General features: G+C 45.4%; 1 protein-coding gene across 1 annotated transcript in view; it reads right to left on the reverse strand.

Annotated features, from left to right (window-relative positions):
- STAMBPL1 (STAM binding protein like 1) overlaps window positions 1-20,605 on the reverse strand; it is a 47,830-nt gene extending 27,225 nt beyond the window's left edge. The window contains exon 1 of the mRNA XM_046027758.1: window positions 20,478-20,605. The gene's annotated coding sequence lies outside the window, so the exon portion shown is untranslated. The remainder of the gene's footprint in view (window positions 1-20,477) is intronic.
- Between the last annotated feature and the right edge of the window lie 6,564 nt (window positions 20,606-27,169).

Consider the following 27,169-nt stretch of genomic DNA (forward strand, 5'->3'; position numbering starts at 1 on the left):
ACTATTAATGCCCACACGTCAACTTACCTGTAATTCACCGATAGAAACCGACTCCCCTCAAATCTAAGATGAAAGAAGTTTATAGATGGGTCGGTCAACTCATTTCCTTGGACCAGGCACTCCTCAGAGGGAGTGGTCTTGTCTGAATTTGTTTTCTAACCTCTAGTCCTAGCTTCTATTCGTTCCAACACAATCTGTTACCCAAGTCAACATAGCCAGTGATGTCCTCTAGACCAGCAGCTGTCCAGCTGTGCGGCAGGATCCCCGAGACCCCAGTGAGGGGTGTACAAGGTCAGCATTATTTTCATAATATCCCTCAGACATTATTTGCTCCTTTACCATCTATGTGTCACAGTTCTGCAGCGGAGACGTCCAGAGGGGGGACGGCTAACAGAATGCTTATTTGCATATCCCTGTCAATGTCTGTTTCAGTTTTGAATACAATAAATATAAATCCATAGAGCCCACACAGGCAAAGCTTGTGAGTATCCTTTGTAATTTTTAAGAGTGCAAAGGGGTCCCAAGTCCAAGACTTTTGAAAAACACTGCTCTAGACCAACTACGCAAACAAAACAAAACAAAACCTCACCACGTGACTTCAATCTAAACACAAATAGTGTGATCCAGAAGCATCTACAAGGGGAAAAGTACACGTTGAGTGTCACCTTCCGTTGGTGCTCCTGGGGTCCCACTAAAATAATTTTAAAAACTGAGGGCAGGGGCTCCTGGAAGGCTCAGTCGGCTAAGTGTCCGACTGTTGACTTAGGTTCTGGTCGTGATCACAGGGTCGTGGAATCGAGCCCTGAATCAGGCTCTGTGCTCAGCTCTGAGTCTGCTTGTGACTCTCTCCCCCTCTCCCTTGGCCCTTCTCCTCTCTAAAATAAATATATAAATCTTTCTTTCTTTTAAAAAAAGAAAAAGAAAACTGAGGGCACCATGGGAGGTGCCTGACCTCACAGACCCTGAGACCCAGAAAAGCAAATGCCACACACTGCCTGCATTTGCGATATCCACTCTTTTGCTCAAAGAAAAATGCAATTGTTAGCTGATATATAGCAACCCCTGTAAAAGCCTACATTTTTCCAGCCTGCCTTGGGCTTAGATGTGGCTGTGTCCCCAGGCCCTGCCAGCGGGGTGTGAACGGAAGTACTGTGATCCAAGTCTGGATCCTGCCCCTAGAGAAAGGAACCCGGCCTCCCCCGCCCACTGGGGCCCTTCCTGTCCACTGGAACACGGCCATGCAGGTGCACGAGGACAGGAGCCCATGGCATGCAAAGCAAGAAGAGAGAGGAAGCCCTCCAGGTTGCTCATCCTCAGACCAGGACAGAGACAAACGTCTGTCTTGTGCAACACTGTGTCTTGTTTAGGCAGCTGGACTTGCATCCCGGCAAATGCAATAGTTTAACCTAGAAAGGGTGATGCAGCATAGCCCGAGGGAGACCGTGGCCGACACCGGTAAGGAAACAGGTCTCCTCCGTCAGGGGAATCACGTCCTCCATCACATCCCCAACAGCCAGCTCGGCTGCCTCCACGCCTTTGCCCCGGGTGCAGGCAGTGGCAGAAACCCCCTCCTCCCTCCTGTGACCTCACAACTCACCCAAATCCTGCCCAGCCGGGGAGAGCCTGCACACCCAGCCGGAAGTTTCAGACTTCTGCAGATATTAAGCTACAGCCCCAAAGGCAACATTTGATTGTTATAAGTATTTAATTTGGTTGTTACAGAAAACCTTAAAAATTCTAAGTTAGTTATCAATATTTAGAAGTTGGGAGATCTCATATAAAAATTCAGGTTTTAGCTTCTCCTTAAAAACAAAACAAAACAAAGCAGAGGATCTGGCACCACTGGGCTCAGTACTTGGGACGTTTGTTTTTACCTTCTCTCCTGAGTTTAGAACAGTGCCTGCTACACGTACATATTTGTTGTGTGAATGAGGAAGCAGTTTCCTTAAAGTCTAGAGTATACTCTCCATCACATTCCCAGGCATATAACAAAAATTTGGTAAATGTTTGGACCTAAGTCTGTGCTAAAATGTGTCCCCCAAGCACCTGGGTGGCTCAATCATTCAGCGGCTGCCTTTGGTTCAGGTCATGATCCTGGGGTCCTGGGATGGAGACCTACATCGGGCTCCCTGCTCAGTGGGAAGCCTGTTTCTCTCTCTCTGACTCCCCCTGCTTGTGTTTACTCTCTCACTGTGTCTCTCTCTGTCAAATAAATAAATAAAATCTTCATAAAAAAAAATGTCCCCCAAATGCACCAGCCTTCAAGAATTTATAGGTAGGTCATTTAATTCTCTTAACATAGGCCTGTTCGTTAATTCAGTCACATACTCATTCAACAAACATCAACTGAACATCTAGGATATACCAGGCATTGTTCCAGGCATGCGGGACATGAACAAAACTGGCAAAGATTCCTGCCCCTTGTGGAGTTTACATTCTCATCACAAGAGACAGATAAACAATAAACCTTTTAAATATATTGTATAATATGTTAGAAGGTAATACGTGCTTTTGAAAAAAGTAAAAGAGCAACGGGAACGAGGAGCACTGTGGAGGGGGTAGGCTGGGCAGCAGATGACAGTATGAAATGGAATTTTCAAGGTAGGTCTTATCTGGAGCCAAAAATGAAGCAAGGGCTTGTAGGAGATGAAGGAGAGGAGAGAGACGGTGCAAAGGCCCTGAGGTAGAAGCATCACGTGCTTGAGAAAGAGCAAGGTAGCTGGCTGGAGTGGCCCGCCAGCCTGATGCTGGCCACACCACATTCTTGTGCTCCCTGCTTGTCAGCAAGGACTGTGGGAAGCAGGCCAATAATGACTTTAGGTGCTAAAGATAAGATAAACACTGGAATTTGGAGGATCAGAAACAAACAGCAGAGAATGCCAAAGGCAGATGGGAAGTACTCAGCATCATGCACCAGTGACACCTAAGTTCCCTTTGGAAGTGGGGCTCCAGGCGCACACAGCAAAGGCAGCCTTTGTGGCCGGCCTGGCTGGGCGTCCTGGCTGCGTCGTCCTCTTGCCACTCGTCCTTCCTGGGCCCTCCCAGGCGCACCTCCCTCACACACATCTGGGCTCATCACTTCGGAGGGGCCTACAACCTGTTGCAAACATTCTCCAGGAAAGCCCACCTCAATCCCAACGTGCTCCCTAGCCTCCCTCCACCCCGGGGCGGGGGCACATTTCTGTGACTTCACAAATCTGAACCACCGGCCACAGATACATTTAACATGAAGCAGGCCCCTTGAGAGTTCTTTCTGTTTTAGAGCCCCCTGTCTTCTTGCCTGGACCTCCAGGCCCTTTTCCTCACTGTAGCCTTCAAAGACACACCATTTATTTCCCTCTTCCCATGACTTTTTAAAGAGGTGGAGGGGAGTATCTGACTTCTGTGAATCCAGGCATGCAAGGGATTGGGGAACGAGTCAAAACCATATATATTCACTGAACACGCGGAGGCCAACTCCTGTCCCTGCTGCCCAGCTAAGGGGGACCTCCTGCAACCAAGGGAACAATTCCCAACCACGCCCAGGGCGGATAGGACAGAAAGCGGGGTCTCACTCAGGAGTGGCCTGGGAGGGGGCAGGACCCTTTCCTACCTGACGCCTCACGGCTCTGAGTTTGTGAGAGTTTTTTCTCCCTCTGTGCCCACAGATTTACAGCCCAGTAGCAGAATTCCTTTTGAATTTGGGGTCCCAATGGGACGTCTCCCAATCTCAACTCCCCCTTCCCCCGCCCCTGCAAGGCGGTGTGAAAGCAGCGCTAGGATGCTGCCTTTGCATTAAAAGCCAGCTGCGGGGGCACCTGGGGGACTCAGCCGGTGAAGCATCTCTCTTTGGCTCCGGACGTGATCTCAGGGTCCCAGGATCAAGTCCCACATCGGGCTCCCTGCTCCGTGGAGAGCCGGCTTCCCTCTCTGCTCTTTACCCAACTTATGCTCTTTCGCTCTCTCAAATAAATAAATAAATAAATAAATAACTAACTGAAAATAAAAACCAGCCGCAGATAACGCCAAGAATGAAGGAGAAAATATCTTGCCTAGCACAGTGTGTATCTCATGACCTTTTACTTGAATGCCTTTAACTTTCCTTTTCCTTCTTTCTTTCCTTTTTTTTGTATACTTTTTTTTGGTGGCTAAGCTCAGAAGTCTGATCCACTTCCATGCACACAACCATATTTTCCCGGATACAGGGGTGTCTGCCGGACAGTGAGCAGCCTCCTCCGGGAGCCACACCGCGGAAGAGGCAGCGAGGGGAGCTCCCAGGCGTGCCCTTTGCTAGGGCGCTCCCTCGGACCAGAATGCCGCTGCGAACCGGAAAAGCAGGAGCGCCCTGCTGGCCGGAGGAGAGAGGCTGGGAGCACCTCCCGCAGCCTCCCAGGCTCTCACTTCTAATTGGCCAACCAGCAGCCTTTCTGGTCCCGCCGGGTTAGAGTTCATGGTTTTCAGGAATGACACGGTGCAATTTACTGTGGAGGAGAGAAATAAAGGAAGTGCTCCTAAGCGAGGCTGTGAGCTGCCGCGTCAGCATCTGATTTCGATAAAAGGGGGTACAGGGTCATTCTCACGCCTCAAAGGACAAAGGCAGAGAGAGAGGAGTCTCCCAAGTCACTCTCCTGTAGGTTGGGACCTGCTTTAGAAAGGAAATGACCTAGATCCACACGTGCTAAAAGATTTAAAAATTCAGGCACTAAAACCAAAGATTACTTTCTCTTATCCTCATTGGTAAATATCTGCAAATCAGAGATACGCTGATACATTGCCTTTACAAAAGGCTGGTACATGTCTTTACAAATAAGACGACACCTTACTTGTTTTAAAACATGGAGAAGATAAATACGAAATCTGATAAGAATATTAGAAATAGCTTTATTGCATTTCCCCCCTATTTTTGTTAAGTTCCCTATGGGAGTACCTACCAGATGTCGGGTGCTCCTCTCTTACCCCTAGAGGGATAGTGCAGATTAAACACACCACAACAGTGTGGTTTAGATTAGATCAATCAGCAAGAATGCAGTTGCTACAGGAAAAGTGATTAAATAAATTACGGCTCCAATGCATGTTTTACATTACTTCAAGATAAGTCTAGGCTACATTGAAAGCTATCAAGTCTCACTTTGGTCATAAAGTATTTCTCATAGCATAATAGGATTTTGATCCTGACACCAGAGGGAAGGGGCGGGGACCTTTGGGGGCCATATACACCAGTAGGAGAACCCAGTTTCCACCATTTATGAGTTGGGATAGCTATGACATCTTTTTTTTTTTTTTAAGATTGTATTTATTCAAGGGACAGCACAAGCAGGTGGGGAGAGGCAGAGGGAGAGGGAGAAGCAGACTCCCCGCTAAGCAGGAAGCCCGAAACGAGACTCGATTCCAGGACTCTTGGCTCATGACCTGAACCAAAGGAAGCCGCTTAACTGACTGAGCCACCAGGAGCTCCTATGACATCTTACATAACCTTTTCTGTGTACTTTATCTTCCTCTATTAAATGCGGGAAAAGAACACCCTTCTAGAAGAACTCAGCTGAGCTTAAATATATGAGAAATACATACGTTAAGGTAAAACATAACGTAATAAACGGAAGTTCTATTACAGAATGTCAGCTGTTGAGCTGCTGAGTTTTACCCTACAACTATCCTCCTCTGAACTGTCACCTCGGAGGATGTAAGTGCCATTGTTTGGGACACTCCCAGGATTCTGTAAGCTATTGCCTAAGTGATAAGGGGTTTCGCTGGCAACATAATGAACTCTTCTGCTTTGTAATTCCAATGGCAAAAGTAGTGATTCCGCATCACTAAAATAATAATTACACAATTTTGTAAGATTTAACCACTTTCGAATATCCAAGATACTGCAGTCTTCTTTGATTAAAATATAATTACTGCTTCACTCTTTCTTGATGAGTCAACCTTATTTCAATGTACCTGCCCATAGCAATGCTTTCCTCCGTTTCTCATTTGCTCTTATCTAGAAAATCATCTAAAAAAGAACTGCTTTACCAAACTTCTGTCTGACTTCAGTCTTTCTGTCCCTTTAGTTTTAGATCACTGATGGAATAATTTACGCTTATTTGTAAAATTAAAGTGGAGACTGGACATGGGTCTCAAGGACACGGATCTTTTTTTTTTCTCCCTTCCAATGTCTTCTATATAAGAGTAAGGTAAGTTCTGGGCAGGTGAGGGATTAATGTCGCACTATACATCACCTTTAATACAGCAAAAAAGCTATCATTATCATAATGAGGACTATGAACAGGAAGCTTTCCTTCCCTGGGTAACTGGAAGAAAGCACTAACCCTCACCAAAGCCTAAAGAGATAGAGGGTATTTGAGCCTAGGGATCAGACATGCAAACTCCAGGGTCAGACCACCTGGGTTCATATTCTGACTCCAACCACTAAATGTAGGATAGCAGCTTCTGCAGCTGCAAAGTGGGGTTGAGAACAGTAAGAAAGGAAAAAGCTCTCGATGACCATCAAACAGCACGATTCTTGGTGCTGACGAATGGCCACACTGTTACCTACATATTTCAGATGGGGCAACAAGAGCCCAGAATAGGTAAGCAACTGAGCACGTGGTGGGGCAGGGACTAAGGACTAGGTGCACAGATCCCCGAGTTCAAGGTCAAGCAGCGTGCGATGGTCAATGGTGAAAATCAGGGCAAGGTCAAATCCTTGGGGCTTGGCTAAGGGTGGTAGGATTTACTGCAGAAATGAAAACTCGTGCCTTTGAAATCATCTCAGCCACGCGTATAGATGGAGATGGCTGGTGGTATGGAGAGTTGGGGGAACTGGGGAGAAACGTCTAACGACTGACTGGATTGTTTTAATGGTTCCTGGAATATTCAGGTTTTCTGCTTTCTCCTGGAGTCCGTTTTAGTAGCTCAAGTTTTCTATTTTTTTCCCCCGTTTTATCTGTTTGTCAAATGCAGATAGTGTTCTCTTCGGGTGTTTTAAATTATTTATGGGTCCTGGGGTGCCTGGGTGTCTCAGTCGGTTAGGTGTCGGACTTCTGGTTTCAGCTCAGGTCCTGATCTCAGGGTTGTGAGTTCGAACCCCATGTTGTGCTCCATGCTCAGCTCGGAGTCTGTTTTAGATTCTTTCCCTCTCCCTTTGCCCTTCCCCACTCTCTGCCCCTCCCCACTCTGCCCCTCGCCCTCCTCCCTGCTTTCTCAAATAAGTAAATAAATAAAACCGTCTCAAAACAATTAATTACTTAATTAATTGGTTGGTACTTATAGCTCCCTTTTATTTCCTAATATAAATTTTTTTCTTTCCTAATATAAATTATTTGTGAGTTTTCCCTCTTTGTTTCTGGGTTAACATTGTCAGAAATTTCACTACTTCATCGATGATTTCCAAAGAATCAGCTTCTGGGTTGGTTTATCTTTGCAACCTCATTTGATTAATTTCTGTTCTTATGTTTATTATTTCACTACTTTCACCATCTTTAGAATTAAGATACCACTTCATTTCTAGCTTCCTGAGGATTGTTTCTTGTTTTCTACTGTTTATGATTTTTCTGCAAGCATATTTAAGCAGAGAAAAGAGAGATATGAAATTTTACTTCGGCATTACAAATATCTGATTCATAATCTTCTCTCTGCCAAAGAAAGAAAAGGGCATTCATTCCCTTCACTTATTTTTTAGTCTGTGGACTGACCACCTGGAATATGGAGTTGAGACATTCAGACACATAATCATTCTACCAAGACACAGTTCAATTCAGAATATGTGCTGGTTTTTAATGTAAGTTCTAAATTGTGGTATTCAAAAGGCATTTCACGTGCTCATAAATGTGCTAATTTCACATTCTGTTTTTTTTTCTCTTAATGAGATGATCCAATTAATATGCATCATAAAACACATAGAAAATGAATCTGGGGTGTTGGGGAGAAATCCACATTTGTACACAATTATTTTGTCATCTTAAATCCATATGAGCATGTTAATTTTGTTATTCCACGGTTGAGGTACTAACATTCCCTGGAAATTATCCCTTCTAAAAATAAGCCCTCCAAAAATAAATAAATAAATAAATAAATAAATAAAAAAATAAAAATAAGCCATCACTAAGCTTTAATGAATCCTTTAAAACACTTCCTTTTTTTTTTTTTTTTTTTCTGCAATAAGCCTGCAACAAAATACTATCCAGGAGTTATCTAATTCGATGAAGCACAATGAGTCAGAATTTATTTTTAAAATAACCTCATTTTCTTGCCTGCCAGTTGCCTGAAGCTCAGAGCTACAAGGTCAGTCCTTGGGCATTACGAATCCATTTTATTTAATTTTCCTAAGTGTCCTAAGGACAGTCCGTGACCAAGATGAATCGAGCCCAACACTTCTACTCAAAAGCAAAAGCTGTCCTCAAATACTTCTTGACAAGCCTTTCTCCGACGTTCCCTGACCACAGGAATTTTAAGTGTGGATAGCAGCAATCACATTTTCGGTTTTGTTCTAGACAATCTCTTTGGTGCAGTGGACCAAAGCAAAATTGGCTGTGTCCTTCCATAGCCATGCCTGGTGGTCCGTTTTAAAATGTTTAAGGAGCCCCTCATGCTGCCGATGTGGTTAGCAAGCACCCAGCTGGCTGCTGGGCCTGTGGGCTCACCACTCCCTCATTTCCTAGTTTCCTGCCCTGTCGCTGACATCCCCTGAGTGTGGTTCCTGGGCCACCTGCACCGTAATTCCTTGGTAGAGAAGGAGAGCGCCTGTCACAAGAAAACAGATTTCCAGATGCCACTGAGTCAGATTTTCTGAGTAGAGTGCCCCACAATTCTCTATTTTTATCAAGCAGCCCAGCAGATGCACAAGGAAACCTGAGGTTCACTACATCAGATTAAACTGCTGTAAGACGGCTACAAACACCCCCCCTAAAAGCCTGGCCTTCATCAGCTGCCTATTTCCTACTACAGACCGAGCGCCTCCTCTGTGATGTGGAGGTGTCTCCCCACACCTGTCCTCACTCTACTCTCAACTATTAATTTTCCGTCTTTTCTGTTAACGTATCTTTATCTCATGAGACATGTTTTTTCATGACTCGAACTGACACTGCCTTCGGGCGTTCGCACTGTCTTCAAATGTCTTCCAGCCCCTTCTGCCAGGACACCCAGCTGTGCTTTCTCACATCTTTCCTACAAATAGTGCTGGCCCCAAGTAAATCCAGCCCTTCATTTATTTGTACAACATTATTTATTTGCCGATAGTCTGTGCTAGGAGTTAGAGTTACAACGGTGACCGAAGAGACTGCTCATATCCGATCTTACGACATGAACATTCTGCTAGGGGCAGGGTGAGGCAGAGACGTGTGGGAACTGCTACAAAGACAAAATACAGGAAAAAGAGACAGTTGTGCTTTTTTTTTTTTTTTTTTGGCCAAAAGATACCTCAGACACAACAGTGTGTCTTCCCCAGTGCAGGGGGAAGGCAGTGTTCTGCCCCATTATTATTGATGTCAACTTTGATCTCTTGTTTGAATCATGCCTGCCTGCCTTCTTCCCTGTAAAGGTACTATTTTTTCCTTTGTAATTACAAAGCATCTTGTAGGGAATTACTTAGAGAACCTGCAAATACACCTTGGTGCACTAATTGTAGCATCCAAGATGATTCTTACCTGAACAAAGATTACTATGGCATCTGAAAATAGTGAATTTTCTATTTCCATCCTCCCTTCAACATTTCTTAGTTCAGGTGGCATTTTTGGTTGAACGTTGTTTAGTTTTTGTACAAAACGCTTAAATTTCAGCCTGTTGAATATTTCCATCTCTTCTTTATTGTATCTGGATTTTTCATCATTTTTAAAAAAGATTTTATTTGTTTTTTTTGACAGAGACAGAGCATGAGCAGTGGAGAGGAGGCAGAGGGAGAGGGGGAAGAGGACTCCCCCACTGAGCAGGGATTCTAATGAGGGACTCGATCCTAGGACCCTGAAATTGTGACCCGAGCTGAAGGCAGACACTCAACTGACTGAGCCACCAAATTCACGAATGCCCAAAAAACTCCAAAAAATGTGTCCACCAATCATTTCCTTCAGTAATTTTATGGTTGGATATTTCTGCATAAATACCTTTGATCTGTGTGGAATTAGTTTTTGTAAAGAGTAAGACAAGGCTACAGTTTTCTTTTACCACTAGGTGAAATGGCCCTGAATCTCCTCGATCACACGTAGCTTCTTATTTAACTCACAACTCTGCCCCATAAGGTGATCTGTCCAAACTAGGCACTTAGTACCTATGTATTAAATTAAAGTAGTCTCGGGGCGCCTGGGTGGCTCAGTGGGTTAAGCCTCTGCCTTCGGCTCAGGTCATGATCTCAGGGTCCTGGGATCGAGCCCTGCATTGGGCTCTCTGCTCAGCAGGGAGTCTGCTTCCTGCCCCCCGCCTGCTTCTCTGCCTACTTGTGATCTCTTTCTGTCAAATAAATAAATAAAATCTTAAAAATAAATAAATAAATAAAATAAAATAAAGTAGTCTCTGCCAGTTACACCTCAATAAGCTGAAAGAAACAAAAGTCTAGCAGCAACGGATAAAGTCATAGAGGAGAGGAACTGGCACCCCACAGGATGGGAGGCAAGCACGGATGAGGAACCCCAAATCTGGTATGAGCAGCGAAATGATCGGAGAAGGATAAATAGTTATTGAGGGAGATTCTGAGGAGAAGACATAGACCTTGGAAGCTAAGTGAACACGCTGAGGTACGGGAGCACAAGCAGGCCAAGATACCGTCCATGCTGACACTGACAGGAATGGCAGATGGCGGATGCTTCTGACTTGCACAGAGGAAACTTCTCCCTCACCTCAATGAATGGCACCGACATCCAATCAATTGCACAACACCTGGCGAGACTTGGAAAGAGACCCCCTGGGTCTGCTGCCTCCCTGAAGTCCACAGACAGTCTGCCACTGCACACACACACACACGCACACACACACGCACGCGCGTACGCAGGCATGCACACTTATGAAGAAACGTCAGACCCACCCAAAGGGAGGGAGTTTCCATAAAACAACTGGCTATTGCTCGGGGCGCCTGGATGGCTCAGTCATTAAGCATCTGCCTTCAGCTCAGGTCATGATCCAGGGTCCTGGGATTGAGCCCCATATCCGGCTCCCTGCTCAGCAGGAAGCCTGCTTCTCTCTCTCCCTCTCCTTGTGTTCCCTCTCGCTGTCAAATAAATAAGTCTTTGGAAAAAAAAACAACAACTGGCTACTGCTCTTAGGAAGTGTCAAGATGATGAAAGACAGAAACACTGAGGAACGGTTTCAAATTAAAAGAGAACACAGAGACAAGACCACAAGATGCCAGGCACGATCCTGGACCATAAGGCCTCAGGGGGACATGTGAGTAAGAGCTGTGCATTAGACAGCAGCCATGGGACAGTATTACTTTCCTGATTTTGATAACCACTGTGATTATGGAAGCTGTGAATATCTGGGGGAAGAGGGAGAAGGATATACAGAAAATCCATGTACTATTTTTGCAATTTCTTGGAAGTCTGACATAACGTTATTTATTTATTTTCAAAGTCTGACATTATTGGGACGCCTGGGTGGTGAAGTCAGTTAAGCCTCTGCCTTCGGCTCAGGTCATGATCCCAGGGTCCTGGGATCGAGCCCCAAATCCCACTCCCTGCTCAGCAGGAAGCCTGCTTGCTTCTCCCTCTCCCACTTCCCCCGCTTTGTGTGCTCTCTCTCTCTTTCTGACAAATAAATAAAATCGTAAAAAAAGATAAAAATAAAGTCTGACATTATTTTAAAGCGTTGTTTTTAATGCTCAATTCGTATCTTAAAAATCCCTCAGAAAGGAAAAAAACAACCAAAGGATGAGTCTCCATCCCTTGCAACAGTTATAACATCAATTGCTTCTAAAGCGTAGGGAGCATTTGCAGAAAAATAAGACAGAGACGGAGTTCAAGAAAAATAAGCAAATGGGATAAACAAATCACAAGAGGAATATAAAGGACTGAGTCATGTGAAAAATGCTTCATTTCACGATTAATTAAGAAGCCACAAATCTGAACAAGGTATCTTCATTTATTGGATTGAAGAAAGTTTACATGATTGATCATACTAAATGGTAATGAGGAGTGGAAGAAAAATTGGCATTTTTTAAATAATATGCATTCTTGTTAACCAAACAATTCTGTATCTAAGATTTCCCCTTAGGCCAAATAATATAACACACACACACACACACACACACACACACAAAACCCTCTCTCTCTCATCTCAGCATTGTTTAAAAATATGAAAATTTAGGAAGTAAAAATAGCCACCAAAAGGGTGTTACTTAAAATAAAGACTCTCTCTAGTTGGTGAAGCCATTAGAAAGGGCTTACATCCACACGCACCACACCAGGAAGATGTCCAAGATCTAGCATTATTAAGCGGGAAAAAGACAGCTGCAGTACAGTAGCATATAAAGCGCGACTCCGTCCTTGTAACACTCACACTCATGTAGTTGATGTGAAATGGAATTTGCAAGAAAAAAGTCTGAACAGCACACACACCGGATTTCTCCCGCTGTTCCCTCGAGGATGGGATCACGAAGGCCTTTCACGTTCCATTCATTCATTCCTGTACAGTTTCTTCCTGGGAGGTACCCTTCATAACCTGACGAATTATACTGTCTTGATGCCTATCGATTTCGAGTAGCTAGCTCCAGATTTTAACCCTCGCCCTGCCAGGTTCCACATGCGCAAATTTGGGTAAATTACTCTCTGAATCTGTTCCTCCGGTCCAAACAGAGCTTAATTGTGTTCTTCGTGCACAGTATTTGTAAGGTAGTGGATAACTGTAGCAGTTACTCAAGGGCCTTCTAAATCCAGAGGAGCTGGTCGGGCCTGATGGCCGAGCCGGGGGAACTCAGTGTTAGACATGGAGCTGCTGGAAAGAAGAGGGAACTGGCTACAGACCTCAGAAACCCAGAGAAACCTGCTGCATAAACCCTTTAGTGTCAGTTCTGCCAAGTTCAAGGCCCTAAGCGCCCCCCCCCCGCCCCGCCCCTTACTCCCTTCTGCCTTTACGGTGACAAACCAGTTGCCTTGGCCCATCTCTCTCTTAATCCTGTTTCTGGACCGGACGCCATGTTTCGGGATGGCGCGTGCCACACTTGTCTGCATCAGGTTAGCCCCCGGGTCAACAAAGCACACTGGTAACCTCGTGCCTGCCAGGAGACGTCTAAACACCTTTCCTTGGAGGCCCTCCAGGGCCAGAGATGTGCTGACCCCTTTTCTTGGGCACAAAGAGACTTTGTATTCCGCTGCCCCCCTGGTGTCTGTTTCCCCTCTACTTCCCTCTTTGATCAAACCCTCTCTGCTCCATCCCAACACCTGCCCTTCAGGATGTGTGATGCTCCTTCGAGACCCGCCCATCAATCCTGTGGTCTTCTGATTCCATCGTCCAAAATTAGTAAGAAAACAAAACACAGGATATAGTGCCATTAGAAAAACTCCAAGACGGCCTTCCTGTATCTGTTACTACTTAAAACTAGAAACACAAATCTGAATATGAAATCAGATCTAGCTCTTTGGGTTTCTCTTCTCTCCAAGTGTCGTTTACTGACCACTGCATATCAGAATCCTCTGTAAAGGTGGTTACAATGAAGGCTCGGCTCCCCGGCTCCACCCAAATTTACTGAATTGTAAGTTGGGGCTGGAGGCCATTGGTTTTGGGAGACCAGTTTGAGACGCCTCCCCCAGTTATTATCTAAATTTTTCAGTAACCTTATACATGGCAACAGAAAAATGACCATTATGCCATAAGAACGTGATACCCATCTATATGTCTATAAACCTGTATTTTAATCTCATGGATTTTTCATTAATCAGAAAAATAAAGTTCCACCCCCACTCATGATTCTAAGTGATCATCTTTTTTGTTTTGTACTCGTTTGATTCAGTGAGCCATTTCTCTGACCCATTTTTACAAAAAAGCGCTGATTTCAGGCCTCTCTTTTCTAATTTTGTTCCACCCAACATGTCTATTTTCTTCTAATAAAGTAAACTTATCTTGGGGAACAGTTCATAGGCCAGCCTCTCAAGGACGAAAGACTGGAGAAAGAACCTGAGTCAACCTATCAGAAGACGGCACCACGAACCCACAGGCTTTATGTCTCTCTCTACATCTCTCCTTTGTGGTTGAAATGCACATTTCCGGCGTTAAAAGCTTTGGGTCTAGCCACAGGATGAACAGAAGCACACGGTCCTTGGATGAGCTAAATGTAGCCATAATGGTGATTACTGGTTCTAGTTTTCTTGCTGCTTTTACTAAAAGGTGCACAGCTGATTGTTGTCCCAAGCCACTCGCGTCTGAAATGTTACTCTCTCATAAGGGACCCGCACTACAGTTGCTTTCTGAGCACCCAACAAGGAAAACAGAACCGGCCAAGTTCACTCCGAGCCAGGAGGGGTTAATAATGAGCCCTCACTGGCCTCCTGTTTCCAAATTACCCAGAGATTCATCAAATCAAACAATTGAAATGAGTAATTCCTGACGTGTCCCTAAACAGATACCTCTTGTAGGAGGCTGAGTTGAACCTCTCGGTCGGTTACTATGATCCCACTGAGACGAAGGTGTAGCAAAGGTTTAAAAAACAAAACACCAAATCCACTGGAACTCAAATTCTTTTAATAAGGATTATTTTTTTCTTTAAATTTAGAAAGCATTTTTCTCTGGTGCCCTTACACTCCCCTGGGGAATACGGCCACAGGGCATCTTGCTCAACCTCCTGACTTGCTTGGTATCCTAGGAGCTGTGGTGATAACCCCAGGCTACTGAAAGAGGGACGGAGAAGCCAGCCTGGTCCACGATTCACGCCCACTGAAGGTGCTAGAAACAGGAGGGCAGGTGTAGTGAGGAGCAAAGCATGCACCTGTCTAGCTCCTCCCAACCCACAGGGCTCCCCGGGATCAAACCACAGTAGGAAGTCTTCCAGGCTGAGCACGGCCACAGCTAGGGACCTTTGGGAAATCCCATCTGTATTTTCTTTAAATCAGATTTAAACTCACAAAATTTAAAAACAGCTCCTTTAAAAGGCATTGAACTTTAGTTAAATAATAATGTATAATTGCTACGAAAAATTAAATCGAAGGGTGCAGACAACTTTTTTAAAAGACGAAATTTAAAAATTTTCCTCAACTAAATAGCACCCATTAACTTTTCATAAGACCAGGGAAAGCTTTTGCCTCCTTAGAAAAAAGCAATACCAGTTACAGACTTCTGGAAGCTATGTAGGAGAACAAAGAATTATGAGAACGAAGGTAATTGTAAAATGATAAAGTCAGTGATGACGTGTTCCCCCTGAAACAAGCTCTGGCGGAATTTTGGATTTATTTCCTCTTTGTTGCTCTGGCAGTTTCCCACCGATAATTAAAACGTGGCCTCTTATAATTAAGCATAATTACTTCAACAAGTCAGGAAATAGCTTAAAATTTTTTGCCGTTATTCTGGAAGATGCTCTGAATAAAAATGGTTATTTTTTTAAGATTGATTGATTGATTTTAGAGAGAGAGAGGAGCAGAGAGAATCTCAAACAGACTCAGTGCTAAGGACAGATGGAGCCTGATGCTGGGCTCGAGCCCAGGACCCTGAGATCACGATCTGAGCCAAAATCGAGAGCCAGACACTTAACCAACTGAGCTCCCCAGGGGCCCCCTGAATAACACTGGCTATGAAATGTCATCATAAGTCCACCGTGGCTCAGGAATGGAAGACATGTGAGACTCTGGGGGTGTAGAGAGAGGTGGATGGCACAGATGGTGGATGGCGTTTTCCAGAATCCTGATATCTGCCCAATAATGCAATATACACATACACATCAGTGACATCTCTCCTCATACCCAGTGACTCCTTACATATACCGCATCTCCCTGACATAATGCATGATATAATATACATTATATAATGTATAGAAATGTATATAATACATGCCTTACAATATATATATTATGTACATTGTACAAACTTTATATACTCGATGTTAAAAAATACACAGTATTACAGTACATAAATAATATATAATGGATACAGTAGAGTATTATGCATTCATTAGGGAGACATATCCTCTCTGCCTCCAGCAAAGAACAATGAGTATAAGGAGATGTACCAAATGGATACGCACTACGTATGTCAACGGTCAGAAGCAAAAAAACAGCGTGTTTCTCAAGCACATGTGAAAACACAAACCGGAACCCTTCTTAATAAAGAACTTCATGAAAAACGCGATTTGCAAAAGACAACAACATCCAGGAAAATGGGCAAAAATTTTGTAGGACGATCTGGGTACTCATTCTCTACTGGAGATAGCCAGTTCTACACTGGAAATGACTGGCTCCCTGACTTGCCAGGGGACCAGCGCTCATGTTTCCTGCCCCAAGCAGCGTTCCGAGCACGGCGCACACAGTATAGCAGACAGCCCTGTATCCACGTTAGGAAAACAGGTACCAGAGTCTGTGTTTCACTCCCAGCTACGACCATGAGCCTCTTTGCACTCAATTTTTACTCTGCAAAAACGACACCTGTTGCATAAAGTTGTTTTATGAAGCAATAATAACAAAACATACAGCCCTTAATGTTGTGCCAGAAACTTCCAAACACTTTTCATTTACACCTACTTTATCCATTTAATCCTGCTCCAAACCTTATGAGACAGAAATGAATATCCCAATTGAAAAATGAAGAAACCAAGGCCCAGAGAAATCAGTGGACTTGCCCAAGGACATACAGCTTGTCAATGGCATCAAGAGCCCATGCTTCTAACCACTCCATCATCCTTGAGACAACACGTCTTAAGGTTTTGGACAGTGTCTGGTACTGTACACAAGAACTAATATTTATTAATTAATATCTAGCCAGTGTGTGTAAGACTCTGAGGTTACACCGGGGCTCGGCAGGAGAGGATGCTGTGATCAGTTGGATGGGGAACAAGGGAGCGGTCATGGTCACGGTCAGGTGCACTGACCCTTTTCCACATAATGACATCGGTCTGCCTGCCTGACATTCTTCCTTCTCCATTCAGTGTCACTGTGATGCTCCCTGGTCAGGCCATCATTATCTGACACTAGATTCCATCCCAATTCCCTTCTGCGAATCCAACCAAGTGCCAAAGAGCCAAGTGCCAAAAACTCTTCTAAAAGGACACTTTCATCACTTACTCCTTTCAAGGAACCTACCTAGAACTGGCCACCGCATCTAATCAAAACTGTACAGCTTGGCTTAACAAGAGGCCTTAGTAAGACATGGACTGGACACGCCTTTAAGTCAGGTTCAAGGGCTCACGTGCCTACTTACTAAACAAATCCCCAATAAGAACGGTCATGCTTCGTTATGCAGAGAGTAGCAGCGTTGATGTTACTTCAAAACAGTAATAAGCAATGTTTTATTTTATACATTGATTTTTAACATAGCCCAATAAACAAAATTTTAAATGTTGAGGGATCTCATCTGACTTTTGTTCAGAATGAAATGAGCTTGATTGAAAGACGCAAAGGGAAGGATATCAAAGAGAAAATGTGCATTATTAATGTGCACTCTCATGTTAATATCTAGGTAAATTTCAGACAGCTTTCTAATCTCTCACCCTGAAACTGGATCATGAACCACAGGGTAAACTTCTAATGATTGGGAATGGAGAGTCACCGTATTAAAAAAAAAAAAAAAAAAGAAAAAAGGCAGAATATACTTAATATTCAAGATCAGCGAATGCACCCATTTCCAAGAGTACCTTGAGAGGTTAACCAGAGCAAATCAAAACATATGAATTATTTGTATTTATATCCAGCAGCTAGATTTTAATAAATCTAAGTTACTTAGTAACCAGCAGGCTGAATTAATAAACTGTAAGGCAATCACATTAATGTACAAACATAACACGGATTTAATTTAAAACTTAGAAAATCAAACAACACGTGCTCTGAAGATTTAGCAATCTGCCAAATGTTTAATTGGCTCTTCCACTTAGCATGAGGAGATAGAGGAATGTGCCAGAAATTCACCTGATTTGCTTAGAAATGCCGATCATTTCTGACAAAAGCCACGTCCAGAGGCAGCTACATCCAGAGCATTCCTGAGCTGAACATTCTGCTGTTAACTCAGGGTTTCTGACTGTCCACTCACATGTCCGACTGGACAATTCAGATAGCTGGCCTGAGCGAGTCAACAGGTACCAAGACAATGCTGTTTGTTTCTGTTTTGTTTTGGAGGGACTTTTACCATTCCTTTGGTTGAGGAAATCAGTCTTGGTTGAATGTATCCGCTGGACTTCGACTGGATGAAATGATTGGATATTCATACCAAGTTATGGCTAAAAATACTTCATACTAGAAGAGGTGGACAGAGGAGCTGAGTTGGGAAGATAAACATTTTAGAATTGCTATTCATGTAACAAATATTCCTTGGGCAGCTGCAATCCATTAGCCGAAGGGACCAAAAGCTGACTCACATATTCTCATGGATGACCATGAGTCATTTCTCATAGTTTCAACCCAAGTGACTTACAAATCCCCTACAGCATTGAGGAAAAAAAAAAAAAATGCTCGCCTTGGACACAATCATAAACTCAGTGGATTAAAATGCAGTCTAATTGGTAAATGTATCCTTCCAGGTAGGCAACTGGGATTCCTGGGCCCCTCTCACATTCCTCCTGCCCCCTCATATTTTGAGAAAGAAGTACCAGGCTTTTCTGCCCTGTAAAGGGCATTCTCACTTTCTGGATTGTAAATATAAGTAGGCTTGGGAATGGTCCTTAGAGGAGGAATACGAACCAAGCTGTGTTAGGTCCTATGTGCTATGTGTAAAAAGAAGTAGGTATTATTAACAATTCCTTAACTATTTTTATCAGTCTTCTCAGGACCCAACCCCAGAGACATTCTCCTCTCCAAAAGAAACCTCTCTGCGGAAGATACCCTGGGGCCGTGATTCTACCATTTCTTCCTCCAAGCCTCTCACTCCTCCTGATCCTACCCAAAGGCCCCAAAGTAGGCAAGAAACTGGCCCCCAGAGGCTGGCAATATGAATAAAGGGCTAGGATTCTCTGCCTGATCATTTCAATAGTGCTTACCTTACAAAAGAGCACAAGACAACCCATTTCTTCAAATTCCCAAGAACCAGCTCCTACAGAAAGGACAGCTGTAGCGTATGCAAAAGCAGGTTCCCAAGCAGCAAACTGCGTGCCACCTAGACGCTTGGACAGAAAACAAGCAGCCCTTCATTTTCTAGGAAGACTCCAGTAACATTTCATGTCTTTGGATGAAGACACGGGTTGGAGAAAATGGTAAACAAGAGGGGACTCTCTCTCAAAGGCACTAACGTGTACTAGAAAGAAGCAGAGATGTCTAGAGGGTGGCTACAGGACGCAGGCTAGGATGCACTGGCCGAGCACACCTGTGAAGTTTAAATGAGCATCCACGCCACAGATACAAGACTGCCAACGGAAACAAGCTCTGGAAAGAAACAACACAGTGGCTTCAACTCTGTGTGAAACAACCACAGAAGAAGCAGCTCTCCCTCCCCCACCCCCAATCTTAGAAAAGGAAATCAAACATCCAGGTGTAAATTTAACTGCTGGAACACACCTGCCATATTGACCTTGACAGGGCCTTGAATCAGGAGATCACAAATCCGCACCCTAGTGATAGCCTCGATCATTTTGGACACCCCTAAAACCTAGCACTTCATTTTCATTCTCTGCGATTAGCAGGATGTTTGCAAAGCAAGGCGCTCGAGGGAGCTTCCTTTGAAAGATGTCTGTTGTACTTAGATCAAACACTGATTTCCAGAAAGCCGTCCCCGCCCCCACGCCGACCAAACACAAGACTTTCTTCAATTCTCTTAATCAGGTTCTGCTTCCTAAACAATGTACTACTTATACAACTTTAATGTTTTTTTCTTCAGTAATTAGAGCACCTTAGGCTCTTGGATCAGCAGCGGGAGGTTGTTGTAGAGAGTTTTGGAAAATTATGTCTTGGCGACATTCCACTTCCTTTGTGGACTTCATTAAAAGGCTTGGGTAAAGGCTTCCATGCTCCAGGAGAGAGGACGCGTCTTAAGAGTCGCGCAGCGAAGGCACAAAAGTCAACACCACCTAGAAAGGCGCGGCCCCCGTCCTGCAGGGGTGACGGTCTGTTCTCCGGCCCTCGCGCCGCCTGCCCCGCCTGCCCCGCCCCGCGCGCCCCAGAAGCCGAGCGGGGGTCCTTCCGAACGCCGGCACCCTCGCCAGGGCTGCACCCCAGTGGGAATCAGAATCCCACGCGCCTAGGAGCCGCCGCTTCCTGCCTTCCCCATCAAGGTGAAAGTAACCCCTAGGGGCCGGCGGGGGCCGCGCACCCGCAGGAAGGAAGTGAGCCCCGGCAGCGCGCCTCTTCTCCCGCCGAGCGAAGCCCGCGGCCGGACGCCGCCAGCGGGAGAGGGGGCCCGCGGCTCCCGGCCCCCGGCGTGCACCCTCGCCCGGGCCGGAGCGCGCTCACACTCACGCGCGCGCTCACACTCACCAGCAACCCCGGTGTCCGGAGCCCGCGTGGGACGGCGGCTGCGGCGGCTGTCCCCGCGCCTGCCTGCCGTGTGGCCTTGGCATCCGTCTGGCCGCTACAGCCCGGGCCGCGGTGGCTGTCGCTGGAAGGCCCTACGGCCGGGTGATGCGCCAGGAGCGCCCGCTCGCCGGCCTGGGCCGTGCCTGCCACGCTGCCCCGCCGCACGGCGCGGTGTCCCTGCTCCGTCCGCTCGCGCCGAGCTCGCGCCCAGTTCTCCTCTTCCTCTTCCTCCGCCCCTCGGCGGCCGCGCTCCCCAGAAGCAGCGCCGAGCAGGTCCCCGGAGAACCCGCGCGCAGGCCGGCCGACCCGAGCCTGCTGCCGTCCGCGCCGCCGCCGCAACAGAAATTGGCGCGGCGATGGTCCCGGCCTCCCCGGCCCCGGCCCCCGGGAGCCGCCTCCGCCCCTGCCTCCGCCCCTCCTCCGCCGCGCGGGCTCCCGCATTCTGCAGAGAAAGCTCGCAGGTGGCAGCGAGTCCCCGCGGCGGCCTAGAGCGCCGGAGAAACCGCCCGCTGCCACTTTCTTCTCTGCAACGCTGCGCGTCCCCTCCCCAGCCCGGAGCCCCTGGGACCGGCGTGCGCTCCACCATCAGCTTCACCGATGGCCCCGAGAGGGTGGCTCTGAACGGCGCGGTGCTCGCGCGCCCCATGCAGCTGGCCGCGGCCCTGAAACTCGCACTGGAGTCCGAGGAAGGCTGGCGCGTGGGTGCAAACCCCACTGGTCCTCGTGTTAGATATTCCGCCTGGAGGTTCATCCATAACTCACCCCCACCGCGCAACACGTTAGTCCTCTTCCCCCCCTCCCTGCCTCGCGTACTCGGGTGACGCGATAGAGTCAGCCACCTTCTGGGTATCGTGTTATTATCCTGGGCAGTGTGTTTCAGTATGGTCCTGGCGCTGTGCCGGGCACCCTCGGTATGAAATCTTAGTTCATCCTCTCCACAGCCTGATGAAAAGGGCTCTCACGGTTCCCACGACTGCAACCCGGAGAAGTACTTTGTCCCCGGGTACCCATTTAGAAAGTAGTACAAGTTAAGATTTAAATTCTGAGATGACGTCACTACGCGGTATTTCTTTCTTTGGGCCCGGCAGATTCTATGAATTTGTAAACATCTTACAAACAATGCTGCTGCTGAAGAATCCCAGACACTGTTCCACTTTTCTCGAATTTAGGGAGGAGGCAATTTCCAAGAGATGTGATTGCAGAGATGGGGAGTGAGACATTGGCTTTTCCTAACCTGCTTTTCTTGGGGAGACCAAACTTCCGGCCCTGGCTCTGCCCCCAGCTGAGCTGCTGGGCCTCAGCATTGTCCCACCTTCTTAGGTCTCTCCCTGTGTTGGTGTTTCGAATGAAAAGGTTTGACTCTTGGAGGCGGCCTGCAGCCTTGATTTTTGAAAAGCGATGGTGTCATTGTTTTTCTCACTTTGAATTTAGTTCCCAATTTTAAAATCAGGGAATTTCACGAAAACGCAGAATTTTGGTGAGTTCTGAAAAGTTGAAAGAACTGACAACGTTTGGTTCATGGTGGGTTCTAGCAACCATCAGCTGGAGCCAAGTCAGCTTGGATGATGCTCTTCAGTTTTCCACCATCCCCACCACTCCCATATGCCCCGCCCCACTGACCTTTGAATATAGGATAGACATTAGAGTGTGCAGTTCCAGACTAGATAATCTCATGACCTACTAGACAATCTAAAAATTCAGTTGCCATTAAAAAGATCAATCAGATTCCTGAAAAAAATGTTATGAAACAAAGAATTTCATGTGAACATTTATAGTGGTCATTGATCAAGATTTTGCTACCTAGAATCCAAACTCTCATAAAAGCCAAAATGTCCCAGTACTCACTGTCTCCACCCTCTGGCATCCCCGGAATCATCCTATGACCTCAGTTCAGAGGTCTGTGACACAAACAGGAGACATTCTAAAAATAATGTCATTATCTATGAAGTGATGTTTGTGGTCATAGGCAGCAATGCTAGAGGTGACAGTTGGGCATGTCCAGTGGCAATACCAAGTGATGTCCTACATGGCCTATGTGACATGTTCTGGTTCCAAACTACCCTACCTGTTTGATGGACTTGATTCTTCAGCCTTCCTGTCTTTTTGGTTTGCTACCTGCTGGCCTTCCGAGACATCTCTCCTCCGATTAAGTCATCAGAATTGCTTTCAGTGTTTGCCACCAAAACTGTGAGCTAGTGACTTTTGGGACGATCCAGGTCTGTCTTCCTTTCACTAATTGAATTAATGAAAAGTGGGTACTAGTGTCTTTATTCTGCTTTTATCTTGGAATTTTTAAGTGTGCTATAATTTTATCTGCACGTTAAAAAAAAAAAAAAAAGATTTTACATGAGCATGAGCCAGGCAGGGCAAGGGGCAGAGGAAGAGGGACAAGCAGATCACCCTCTACACCTCCCCCCCCAAATCTGGCAGATTCCCAGCCCCGAGATCAGGATCACAACCAGCCAGAGCAGAAGTCAGATGCTCTATTCACTGGTCCACTCAGGTGCCCCTTTACTAGCACTTTTAAAGATTTTATTTTACTATGAATCCAATGTATAATTTTTTTAAAAGATAGGATTTTTCCCCCTTACTAATCATATTAGCAAAGATCTTGTGTAAATAAACATTACTCTCAATACCAGTGAGGGTGCCATGAAATGACCCCCTCGTCTGGTGGTATAATTTTATACACGGCCAAGGAAAGGAATTTCTCAGTGTGTTAACAGAAGCTATGAAATGTAGCATTTCCCCCAAGTAATTCCACCTCCAGGAGGGAGCTGGTTCTCAGGAAATCTGAAATGAGAAATAGGATTTCTCCACTGAGATGCTGATCATCCACTTTAGGCATTAAAGTTAGGTTTATGATGAGTTTTAAATAACATTGAAGCTGCCGGTGATCCAATGTGAGCCAATGTTAAACAAATCAGGGTATAAAATGGTGTCCGCATATAATCTCAACTAGGTGAAACCACAGGGAAAAAAATCTAGAATTTATTAAAATTGCCCCTAGAAATTAGCTATTGGCAATTATACTTGCCTTCTTTACAATTTACTATAATTTTAATGTCTTATACTGGGCATTCTTACTTAGGAAAAAAGAATATTTAACAATTACAAATATACAGAATTGGTAGCCTGAAAAATACGAGGTTGTGTTTATCACAGTGCCTTGTTCGTAATGGGTACATAATCAATATTTAAGTAAGAACGAAGGTAGAAGAAGGGAGGGAAGGAGGAAAGGAAGGGGGTCACATTGTTTCACAAAGAGTGGTGAATTAAGGGATTGGAATTACTCTGTCATTCACGTAGTTGATGGCATGTATAGAAACAAGGCAGTGCATTCTAAATTGCTTGATTTTATTTTTTTTAAGGTTTTATTGATTTATTTGAGAGGGAGAGAGCATGGGCAGGGGGAGGGGGCAAAGGGAGAGGGAGAAGCAGACTCCCTGCTGAACACAGAGCCCAACATGGGGCTCGATCCCAAGACTCTGAGATCATGACTCGAGCCGAAGGCAGACGCTTAACCAACTAAGCCACCCAGGTGCCCCCTAAATTGCTTTATTAAGTCAGGCTGCATTTAAGTGTTTCCCACTTGTGGTGTGTGGCAAAACATTGAATGGTGGGTGCCTGAGTGGCTCGGTGGGTTAAGCCTCTGCCTTCAGCTCAGGTCTTGATCTCAGGGTCCTGGGATCGAGCCCCGCGTCGGGCTCTCTGCTCAGCGGGGAGCCTGCTTCCTTCTCTCTCCCTCTCTGCCTGCCTCTCTGCCTACTTGTGATCTCTCTCTCTGTCAAATAAATAAATAAAATCTTAGGGGGAAAAAAAAACCTCATTGAATGTCTTTCTCATTGGAGGAGTAACACGGAGTCGGTGCTCAGCCTTTTTCCTGTCCCAGGACATCAGAGAGAGATCCGAGAAAGTGGAAGAACTACAGGGTGTTGGTGCGCACGACAAGGAGGCCCCCTTTTGCCTCTGATTGGCCGCCATATGGAGGTCTGCCCTTCTCTTTGGGGCCCCAAAAGCCCAAGAGTTTGGAACAGACTCTAATCAGCACATCTGTTGACATCCTAAGAGAATCTTATTTGCTGGCACTCACAGTACAAGGATTAAGTGGGCAGGGTTGAATTTACATAAGTCAGAAGGCCAAAATTACATTTGTACACTTCAGTAATTGTTTGGTGTTTGCACATAAAATGATGGTCCCTGGGGTAATAACCTCCTTCACTCGGGATCCTTGCTGAGCCTAGATGGACTGGAGTCCTTGTTCTTTGTTTACAATAATTTCTGGCTCTGGATGATCTTTAAAGTCGAGGGAAAGACAAGAGCTCTAAGACCCAGCTGATTCTGCTGGAAGGAATATTCATCTCAGAGACTGTGTGCTTAAAAACCTGCACCTTAAAAACATATGTTCTTAAAATTAGGGGTTCGCTGTTGTTCATTCCAATAGTTCTCCAACTATGGCTCAGTGACCCCACACATCCTTTCAGAGAGATTTCAAGATCAAAACTATTTTCTTTTTAAAGATTTTATTTATTTATTTGTCAGAGAGATAGAGAGAGCACAGGCAGACAGAGTGGCAGGCAGAGGCAGAGGGAGAAGCAGGCTCCCCGAGGACCAAGGAACCCGATGCGAGACTTGATCCCAGGATGCTGGGATCATGACCTGAGCCGAGGGCAGCCACCCAACTGACTGGGCCACCCAGGCGTCCCCAAAACGATTTTCATAAACACATGAATACATCATTTGACTTCTTCACTCTCCTTCTCTCGTGGGCTTGCCATGGAATTTTCCAGAGCTACAGGTATGATGTCACCACAGCTGGAACACAGACCCAGGCAGGAGAATGCAGCCAGATCTCTGAAGCCAGATGTAAAAGAGATTTCTAAAATTATACAACAATGCCCAATTTCTCACCAATTTTTGCTTTTCTTGGGAAAATAGCATTATGTTGTAATGAAAATGAGATATTCCTTTTCACATGTGATCAGTTTCTTATTTTTTAATAAATTAGTAAGGTATTTAAAATTTTTAAATTTTATTTTCTAATATGGTACAAACAGGTAGTTAGAAGTCACATAAACAGAAACTCTCTGGGAGCCTCCATAGTTTTAAAGACCATTTGAAGAGTGTCAAAAACTCCCGTAACCAAAAAGTTTGCAAACCACCAGTCTATGCTATTACGGAGCCAGTAAGTTCTAAATGACCTGTTCTTTGAGGAGTTTCATCGTAACTATGGCAACCAGCCTGTGTCACTGAACGCAGGAAGTGCGTTCAAAAGTGCTCCAAAAACAGATACGGCAGCCACCTTTGACTTTTTCCATTTGCGAGATTCATTTTAGTGCTCCCTTCCTGTTCGTTACGCTAGGCTCGGATTACTTGATGTCCACGGTGTTCCTGTAGCCCGTACACTGCGGGAGGCTTCAGAATGGCTGCAGCTGTGTCTTCTCCTACCACCCACCTCCCTGAGCCCAGTTCCCCCCCCCAGGAAACACAGGAATGATGGTTCCGGATAGCTCTCCAGGTGGTCATGAAGGGAATTAATATGCAAGCATTTCGCAAACTTGCGTGTGCTTGGAAGATAGAAGACTTGCTACTATCAAACATTTCAACACCCAGGCAGACGTGATGAAGATGTAAATTCTCTCTTGAGCTGGTATTATTTGATGACTTGGATTTAGGCCTATGACATGTGGGTAAATGAGAGGCAAGTGTTAATAGGGACACCTGGCGGGTTCAGTGGGGAGAGCATGTGACTCTTGATCTAGAGGTTGTGAGTTTGAGCCCCATGTTGGGTGTAGAGCTTACTTTAAAAAATATATATATATTAATAGTGTTTGGGGTGTTGCTGGACTTTTTTCTACAAATCTTTTTTTGCAGGTTGTGGGGAAGTCCAGAAACGGGGAGAGGAAGGGGGTAATGATAGAATAGCATCTGACCTTCACCGTCAAAACATGTCCTAAAACTGTCACATCTCCCCTGGGACTGCTCCCACGCAATGGAAATCCTTCCATGGTAGGCTTTAACTATTATTTAAAAGCTATTCAGTAGGTCCAAGGGGCATCCCTTTGAAAGAGAAAGTGCGAAACACACAAGATGGCATGATATTGGTTCTTTAAATTTAAAAATCTCTTTGGTCAGCAGAGAAAGAAGGTCATCTTCTATTATAGAAAAAAAAAAGTGCCCACTAAGGTTTTTGCCAGAGTGAATAATACTGTTTTAAATACAATTCCTGGGGTGCCTGGGTGGCTCATTAAGTGTCTGCCTTTGGCCTGCTTCTCCCTCGCCCACTCTCCCTGCTTCTGTTCCCTCTCTCTGTGTGTCTCTCCCTGTCAAATAAATAAAATCTTTAAAAAAAATAAAATACAATACAGTTCTTAAATTCGTGGCTCTGTAGACAAAGACATGACCTTTTCCAAGGACACCTAGTAAAAATAGCAGATCTGTAAATATATATTGGGACATAGGCTACTGGTCTTAAAACTCAGGCTCATAAGGTGGCTAACACAGACGTCTGAGCCTACTCAGGCTGCCCCCACCAAATACCCAGACTGCATGGCTTTAAGCAACAGAATTTTTTTCTACCTGCTCTGGAGACTGGAAGTCACAGTCAAGGGACCGGCTGATTGTTTTCCTGCAGGGAGCTCTCCTCCTGGCTT

Source organism: Meles meles, chromosome 13, assembly GCF_922984935.1.
Source record: "Meles meles chromosome 13, mMelMel3.1 paternal haplotype, whole genome shotgun sequence".
Taxonomy (NCBI): Eukaryota; Metazoa; Chordata; class Mammalia; order Carnivora; family Mustelidae; genus Meles; species Meles meles.